Source organism: Tenrec ecaudatus, chromosome X (assembly GCF_050624435.1).
Source record: "Tenrec ecaudatus isolate mTenEca1 chromosome X, mTenEca1.hap1, whole genome shotgun sequence".
NCBI lineage: Eukaryota > Metazoa > Chordata > Mammalia > Afrosoricida > Tenrecidae > Tenrec > Tenrec ecaudatus.
Genome location: NC_134548.1, coordinates 148210814 through 148220444, shown reverse-complemented (window position 1 = coordinate 148220444; position 9631 = coordinate 148210814).

Sequence of the window (9631 nt, the reverse complement as noted above, 5' to 3'; positions counted from 1 at the left end):
TCCTCTTTTCCCACCTCTATCCCCCTCTTTTCCTCCCTCATGAACACTTTATAAGTTATAGATTATTATTTTCATATCTTACATTGTCCTCTGTCGCCCTTCACCCACTTTTCTGTTGTTCATCCTTCTGGGAGGGGATTATAAGTTGATCGTTGTGATTTATTCCCTCTTTCTCCCCCCACCTTCCCTTTAACCTCCTAGTATCTCAATTGTCACGAGAGAGGTTTATCTATCCAGGATTCCCAGTGTTGTGGGCTCTTATCTGTACCTGTGTACATGCTTGGGTAAAGCGGGATTTCTAAGGTAGAATTGAAGTCATGATAGTGGGGATGGGGTGGGGGGAAGCATTAAAGCGCTAGAGAAAAGTTGTGTGTTTCTTTGGTGCTATATTGTACCCTGACTGGCTCGTCTCTTCCTTGTGACCCTTCTGTAAGGGGGTGTCCAAATGTCTACAGATGGGCTTTGGGTCTCCGCTCTGCACTCCCCTGCATTCACATCAATACTTTTTTGCTCTGGGTTTTGATGTCTGATACCTGATCACATGGATACCTCATGATCACACAGGCTGGTGTGCTTCTTCCATGTGGGCTTTGTTGCTTCTCAGCTAGATGGCCGCTTGTTTATCTTTAAGTCTTTATGACCCCAGATGGTATATCTTTTGATAGCCGGGAACCATGAGATTTCTTCACCACATTTGCTTATGCACCCATTTCATCTTCAGCGATCATGTTGGAAGGTGAGCATCACGGAATGCCAGGTTATTAGCACAAAGTGTTCTTGAGTTGGGGGAGTACTTCAGTAAAGGTAATGTCCACCTGCTACTTTAATACTTGCATAGATGTACATGGTGCTTGTTTCATTATAAAACATCACCTGTTTCTGCTTAAGAAGGCGGGGACTGATAGGCATGGAGCATACCCTTTCTTGTGTCTGTGGCTTGATCCTATGCCCTTTGGGGGTCGCAGGAAGATGAGTCAGGGAAAATTTTCACTTTCATGAGGGACAGGTTGTGAAGCTGCCCTTCCGTGAATTCAGAACCTCTGTTTCTTAATTTGTGAAACACACTATATATATTAACCCCTATGTGATTGGAGCAATTAAATGAGTTAACTTGTGGGAAAAGGCCACTTGAACTCTTAAGTATGAAATGGGGCCATGGTAGGAGTGGGAGGGGGGGATGGGGGAGCACAGGCTCCCATAATAATTATGTAACCAAGTTTCAGAGGCAGATGAAATGGTTACAAAACCCTTCCTTCCCCAGTTGTTATCTCTGAATTCTAAAGCTCCTGATCCTTGGGAAAATGCAGGTGCCAAGTTAACATTTACCAGTTTAGTAAGTCAAGAGCAACTCCCCCCAGCACATGCTCTTCCCATTTCTCTCCTTCCCATCCCTCTTCGCTGTGGCCCTGATGCCATGTCTGCCTGGTTTAAGGAAGGTGTAAGAGTCCACTGATTCCTTCCTGGGACGCTCCCAGTGGTGTGTCAGAGCCAGGTGTGCCAATTCCCGCCTGCACTCACATTCAGCGACCTCTGTGGGGAGCCCAGCATTGGCCATGGTGGGAATTCTTAGAGACTGGCAAACACTACACAGGGAGTCTTTTCTTCTTAGGGATATGATGGTTCCCCATTTCTTGGCAAGCCACTACACATCTCCCTTTACACTTGGCATCTGTGGAGAGGGACATACTTTCCAATCCTAAACCTGGTGGGAGCAAATTTGGCTGCCCACATGGTCAACTCCACAATGATGTCAAGGCCCCCACCTCTTGGCAAGTTTTCCTGGAGATTGTCCAGGGAGGAGCCAGACTTCCACGGTGGCTCAGTCCCTCCTACCTTACTGTGCTGGCATGGCGTTCCCGCCCTGTAGCCTAAGTACTGTACTCTCTGATTGCACCTTCAGCAAAGAACTGGGTCATAGGGCTACCTAGGCATGGCAGATACCCTGGAGAAGTGCCCATTTAGTTTGTCAGCCTCTGGGATAGAAAAAAAACCAAGAGAGAAAATGCTTGGGATACTATTGTGGGGGAACCATTCTGGGGCCTCATTCCCCACCCCCTTGTGGTTCTTTGTCCCTTCCCCATGTCAGTAAGCTTCAGAGTCAGCACAAGCAAAAACTTGAAACAGAATGGATGCCATTATTTGAGTCCTTCTCGCCCTGGTGGTGAAGTGGTTAGCAGGCCTCATGGCAGTGAATACTGAGTTCTGTTTTGTGGCAATATAGCACTTAAAGGCATTCACTGTATGATAATTGATCTCAGACCAAGGAGTATAGACCTGAGGATTAGGAAAGCATTCTTTTGAGGTTCTACACCCCTTGGTCTGAGATCAATTATCATACAGCTGGTCAGGGTGCAATAGAGACCCAAAGCCCATCAGCAAACTCTGGTCTGTATAAGTCGACTCAATGGCAGTGAATACTGAGTTGATTTCCCCCAACCTCCATTCACATTGGGCATGATTTTGTTCTGGGTCTTTGATGCCTGATACCTGGTCCCATCGACACCTCATGATCACACAAGCTGGTGTGCTTCTCCCATGTGTGCTTTGTTGCTTCTCAGCTAGATGGCCGCTTGTTTATCTTCAACCTTTAAGATCCCAGATAGCCAGGCACCGTCAGCTTTCTTCACCACATTTGCTTATGCAACCACTTTATCTTCAGCAATCGTATGCTACCTCTTGAAATGGTTGGATATGGACTAGTTCTTTTTGGTACAGTGACTCTGTGTATCTTTCCATCTTCATTAAAAATAATACACAGATCAGACAATTCAATAAATCAATCATATTAAGAAGAGTTGTACAGTCATCACCACAATCTAATTTGGAATATTCTTTCTGTCTTGTAGTCATTGTTATTAGCGGTCTATTTCCCACCAGCCTCCCCTGCCACATCCCTAGGTAATTGTTAGTAAAGTTACTGTCACTATAAATCTATCTATCTTATAATTCATGAACAGAAAAGTGGAAGAAACAAAAACCATGAACAAACAAACAAAAGCAACAACAATGACAAAATAAAACAGAAAAACCTAAATAGAATAGAAAACAGAACATATTAAAAACTGGAAGAAAATTAAGATGGGTTGGAAGGGAGATCAAATGATGAGGTGCTACATTTTACACTTCCTCTGTCATATTCACCTTTACAATGCTCTCTGTCTGATAGCAAGGCTACTCACATCCTTGGATTATGATCAGAAGAATGCTTAATGTTTTGCCCTTAGAATCTTTCAAGATTTCAACTCAAAGCTTGCTTTTTTCTTGACTTCTTTTGGTTGAAGACATACTGAACATGTTCTTCCCTTTTGGTTTTCTAATTCTCAGTCTTTGCAGATTTTGTTGCAGTGTCTGACTTTGTACCTGGATTAAGCATCACCTAGGGACATGGTAGGGATGGATGGGGGGAAATAGGGACCTAACTACAATGAGCACGAGAAGAAAATGTTCTGAAATTGATTGTGGTGATGAGTGCACAACTATTCTTAATATGATTGAATGATTAACTTGCATGATATGTGAAGTATAAGGAGAGAGAGAGAGAGAGAGAGAGAGAGAGAGAGAGAGAGAGAGAGAAAGTCTTAATGTGCCAAAGACACACTATTTGAAATATGAAGAAACAGACCCAGAAGGACCCAACTCAATCTGCATGGAGTTGCAGAGAGTCCTGACCAAAAAACCACCCCAAAACTAGGACATTTTCCCTGCAAAATTCTGCCTCTCAAAAAAAATTCATAAAGTATGTATCATCTGGATAGCATCATCAGCTATGCGTCACAGTTGATTCATAAAAAAAGGAAATCTTTGTCATAGAACATAGGGATATCAACTTTTGTCCCATTCATAGAATGTTATATGTCCTATAGGATAAAGTTTCCAAAGCTGGAATATTTATGGAAGTAGGCTGTCACATCTTTCTCCCACAGTAGGTTCAAAGCCTTGACCTTTCAGTTCACAGTCAGGCACTTAAACACTACACCACCATGGCTCTTTCTATTTGTATAAACATTATATATATATATATACACATTATATATATGGTGCACACATATACACACGTACAGTGTCGATAGATGTCTATCTATCATCTTTGCTTGAGCTTAAAGTTTCGCTTTCCTAGTGCTCATCTGGAAGCAGGAACTGCTGGACTGAAGGAAGGAATCCATTGCACACACAGGAGCTTGGAACCATGGCAGCTTGGCCCTACTGAGATGTCAACTGACTCCACACCAAACCCAAACAGGCTGTCCATGAAACTCCATTTTCCATTCACGATAACCCAGGCCATCATGGACAAGGAAGGCAGAGGCCACCTACTTCTCTCAGGGCCACCACATCAGGTTGTTCCTAGACTGGAAATCCCTTTTGAAGAGAATGAGATTAAGTATTGGAATCTGTTAAGTTTCAGAAAAATGGAGAAAGGCGTTACTCCCAACCAGGTGGCACTCCCACGCATGCGTGCATGCTGCAGATGTAGCACGATGCCCTTCCATTGCGTGGGCAGTGCTATCCGTAAATGATGCCACGGCTTTAATTTTGTAAAAAGTACATTATTACATGCAAAACAAGAACAGCTACTGTAGAGTAGAGATGATTCAGACTCAGGATGACACCCTGTGCATCAGAGTGGAGTGAGAGGGAACGTTGAATTGCTATTTGCTCCCAATGGTGCTGTCGTGATGATACATGCTAAAGTGATTTTTTGAGAGGTAGCATTTCGCAGGGAAAGTGCGCTGGATTTGATGTCAGAGTGGTGTTGGTGTGTCAGAGGTGCTAGACGGACCTCTCAGTGGCTTGGAACCCTTTGCATCACTCAAGGGCTGCAAAGTGCCTTGTGCTCCAACCAGAACACAGAAGCCACTGTATGGACGCTAGCTGAAATCCAAACAAAAGCGCACCATTGATTGATTTACACAGACATCAGTGAAATTGCCTTTAGCCCTAGACCCCAAAATAGTATTAGGCAAATTTGAATGATCTGTTGGCCTTGAATCAGAAAGCATGGCCTTGCCAGGAACGTGGACATCTTTCCCACGCTCTCGGACTACTCTGTCCTCATTCCCAAGGGCAGGATAAGCTGGCCATTTTGAATGCCGGAGTTAGTATGTCAGCAAGCACCTATATTCATTTCAGCTTCCTGAAACATTTATGAACATGGGTTAGTCATATTTCAGCCATAATCTGGGAGATCAGACAGCCAGCAGATCTCATATGTAGATTGTGAGGAATAAATAATGAAAAAGCCCTTTGTAAAATATGAAGAACGCTGCTACGGCTCAACAGCAGCAGCTGCTTTACTTTACTATTAGCCTCCTTTATCACAAGCTGCCTGGAAGGGAGGCAAATGCTACACGTCATCAGCACAGCCGCCAGTTCCATATGAGGTCAGAGAGACCGGAGCAACTGTGACCAAAGTATTTTAATCTAAAGCAAAGCATGTCATTCCATTTTCTCCCAAAGACACCCAGTTCTTGGGGTCTTGTGACCCTCATTTATTGCTCCAAAATAAACTTTGTAATAAGGTAAAAGCTGATGTAATCCGTTCATTTTATCTGGAAAAACACTGTTAACAACGTATTGATTTTTTTTCTTCATAAAGAAAACAACTTACTACCAGATACTAGGACCTGGGAGAGTCTAATAAAGGGAGCGACAACAGAGTAAGAATTATAAATAAGGTCCCCTGAGTGGCAATCTCTTTTCTGAGACTGAAGCTTGGAAACGAACAGTGTTTAGAAAGACAAGGGGTGAACACATAGGGAGCCCAGGGGTGCAAAGATTAAGTGCTTGGATATGAATGGAATGTTTGGGTGTTTGAAGCCACCCAGCAGCTCCACTGGAAAAAAGACCCAGCAATCTGCTCAGGTAAAGGTTAATGTATTAGAGATCCCAAGGAGGCTGCTGTCTTCTGTTACATGGGGGTGCTGTAAGTAAAAAAAAATCAGCTCAAGGGTGTCTGAAAGCTGAGACTACCAGAAAGATGTTTACCTATGTTTTATTGACTATGCCAAGGTATTTGACTGTGTAGCTCATCACCCCAAAGTATGGCTCACATTCCAAATAGTGGGAATATCAGAACACTTCAATTGCATTCCTGTGGAAATTGTACAAAGACCAGGGAACAGTCTTTCAAATAGAACAAGGGGCCACTGCATGACTGAAAATAAGGAAAGTTCTCCTTCACCATATTCATCCAATCTGTGAGCAGAGATCAAAAATGTATGCATTAAAGATTGAGATTCTAGGTGCTAGTGAGCTGAAATGGACATTTTCAATGAGAAATTCATGTTTTACTATGGCAAGAATGATACAATCAAGAGTAATGACATTGAGGACACTATCTGCCCACATACAAGGAAATCCAGCTAATCAAACCACCGCTCAATGCTATGCACCAACCACAAGGCTAGTGATGCAGAAATTGAAGCATTCTACCATTTTTTCAGCCCAAAATCGATCAAACACGCAATAAAAATGAATTGATAATTATTGACTATAGGAATGCAAAAGTTGGAAACAGAGGAAGGAAGAGTGGTTGCAAACTGTGGTCTTGGAAATAAAGCTGACGGCCACAAGATAGAATTTTCCATGGCAAGTACCCTTCTTCAACACAAACGGCAATTATGCACATGGATTTCTCCAAATGGAATATGCAGAAATCAAAATGACTACATCTTTGGGAACAGATAATGGAGAAGTTCAAAATCAGTAGTTAAAACCAGGCCAGGAGCGGACAGTGGAACAGACCAACAACTGCTAATATGTAAGTTCAGGTTGAAGATGAAGAAAATTAAAACAAGTCCACAAGAGAGAAAATACGAACTTGAGTCTGTCCCACCTGAATCTGGAACACATTTCAAGCACAGATTTGGCGCATTGAACACCAAAGAGAGAAGACCTGATGAGCGGCGGTAGGACATTAACAACATCATTATAAAGACAGGAAAGAAAAAACTCAGAAGAGGCCCTGAAACTTCCCACGACTCGTAGAATAGCACAGGCAAATGGAAGAAATGATGAAGTCAAAGAGGTGACTGGAAAACTTCAAAGGACAGCTTGAGAAAACAAAGCCAAATACTACAACAAAGTCAGAGAGTGAATGCATTAGCAGGTAGTATGAAAATGATATTTTGTATATGGTACATGATGTCCTAACTGCACTTGAGAACAAGCAGAAACTTGAGATGCCAGCTGCCCCAGATTGGGTCATGGGATGTGGGGTTGGTACCTGGGATGAGATGATTGTCAGTGTGGAGATATCTATTGGGGCTGAAATCCAGATCAAAAATTAGGCAGCGGGGCAGTGTGTCCACGGTGAAAATATGAGCAAACTAGTTGAGGTGGTAGTACCCCGGCAGTGCAATGGCTAAGAATCCAGCTGCAAAGCCAAAGGCTGATGCTTTGAATCCATTAGCTGCTCTGCGGGAGAAATTCGGGGCAGATTGCTTCTGTAAGGATAACAGCCTGGGAAACCCATGGGGCAGTTCCACTCTGTCTTATAGGGTCATGATGAGTCAGAGGTGACTCAGTGGCAAGGAGTTTGGTTTTTAAGTAGTTGGAGTGTGGACTTCGGGTCATTAATATCTAGAATTGCTAGTCAAATCAGAGCAAGAGAAATTAGGCTGAGCATCGGGACGCCCCAGGCATGTCTTAGAAAATATCCCCCAAATTTCTCTGACTTAATAAGGTGAAGAGAAAGCTGGGCCTAGGCGTATGGAACTAGTGTGTTTCAAAGCTTTACTCCCAACGTAAGTACATTTAGAAGGGGAGACAGGAATGAGTCGGCAATAGGATTAGGAAGAAACATTTTTTTCCTTTTCAATATGAGGATAAAAAGGACAACAGAAAAAAAAAGTCCAGTGCTTTCCTCACAAGAAACTGACCGTGTCTCTTTCAATTCAGGGTGTTTGGCATGTCCAGTGAAGCACTTCAGAGTGAGGGGATAATTGAGATTTATGGGGAAAGGCGAACGGAGGCACGGATGATAGGAACATAGTAATTTAGGTTTTGAAAACATCAGAAGGGTAAGAAAGAGAAGGTGACAACCAGGGCTGTAGAGACGTCGGTGGCCATTTTTAACTGGCAGAGTCCTTTGATTACCTTCAGCCACATAACTGACTTGGCTTTTACAATAACCAATGTGCTGGCTTTCAGAGAGCAGAGGGTCACACTTCGCAGCCATACATTTATAACTCTCGATGCTGGGAAACATATAAGCAATATCAAGGAACAATGGGAAGTTGCAGAATAGTGATCCTGGCAAGGTCTCGTCTTAATAACAAGTGAGTATATACGAACTAGGAGGCTTCCAAAAGTTTCATTTTTCCATGAACCCTTTGAAACACCCCCATCTATGCAGGACGGTCTGGAAGTGCGCACCACCAGCAGACCCGTAGTCACTTCTAGGAGTCCTTCACGTCCTCCCTTCATTTTGTAATAACTTGACTTTGGTTAACCATTGCGAAGTCATGTTAGTATGTTTGGAAATCCGCTTGAGACTACGGAAGATCCTTAATATTGAAAAGTATTGAAGAATTTTAACTACTGGATAAAATGTGTGAATGAAGATGAGCTCGAAAATTTAATTTTCTTTACTTCTTTCTTTTGAACTCACCAGATGAACTTTGGGGAATTTATTCCACGACTCTTTTTGTTAGTTTTCTGTACTGCGGTGGCTTCTTCTGTGTTGCTAGAAACTATGCCATGGATATTTCAAACACCAACAGGGTCACCCAAGGTGGTCAGGTTTCAGCAGAGCTTCCAGACACAACCTTGCTTGTTGAAAGTGATGAGGATTTGAAGCTCTTCCTTATCAAAGAGCAACAACTACAGCCTTTAGTACAGATTATCCCTCAATGTAAAGGAAGCCCAAATCCTCACAATGGGACCAGAAAGCCACATCATGATAAACTAAGAAAAGACTGAAATTAGCAATTAGACTTTACTTCGAGCCACAATCAATACTCATTTCCACAGCAGTCAAGAAATGAATGAAATGAGCTATCACATTAGATACATCTGCTGCAAAAAACAAACAAACAAACACCCCTCCAAAACTTCCCCCCAAACAAAACCCTCTGAACGTTAAAGAGCACAAATGTCATTTTGAGGACTAAGGAATGTCTTGTCCAACAGAAGATATTGTGTCATTGGCAAAGAATATTGAATATACCCTAGGTGGCCAGAAGAAGGAACTAATCTGTCTTGGAAGAACTACAGCCAGAATGTTCCTTAGAAGGGAGGATGATGGGACCTGTCTCCTATTATCAAGAGCGAGACATGGACATATTATCAAGAGGAAGTCGTCTCTGCAGGAGGACATCATTCTTGAGAAAGTAGAGGGTCATCAAAAAAACAGGAAGGCCCTCAATGAGCTAGATTGACCCCATGGCTGCAACCATGGGCTCAACCAGACCAATAGTGAGGATGCTGCAGGACCTTGCCAACTTCCGTCCTGCTGTGTCACAGTTGCTGTCCATCCAACCGACTCAAGGGCGCTTAGCTACAACATTCCATGCAAAGCATTGTTTGGGGGAAGGGACTAGGAAATTCAAAATGGAAATTGGTCAAAACATGTGACTATATTTATTTGATGATCTTAATGTGTATGTGGAGAAATGTATATCAGTCACCT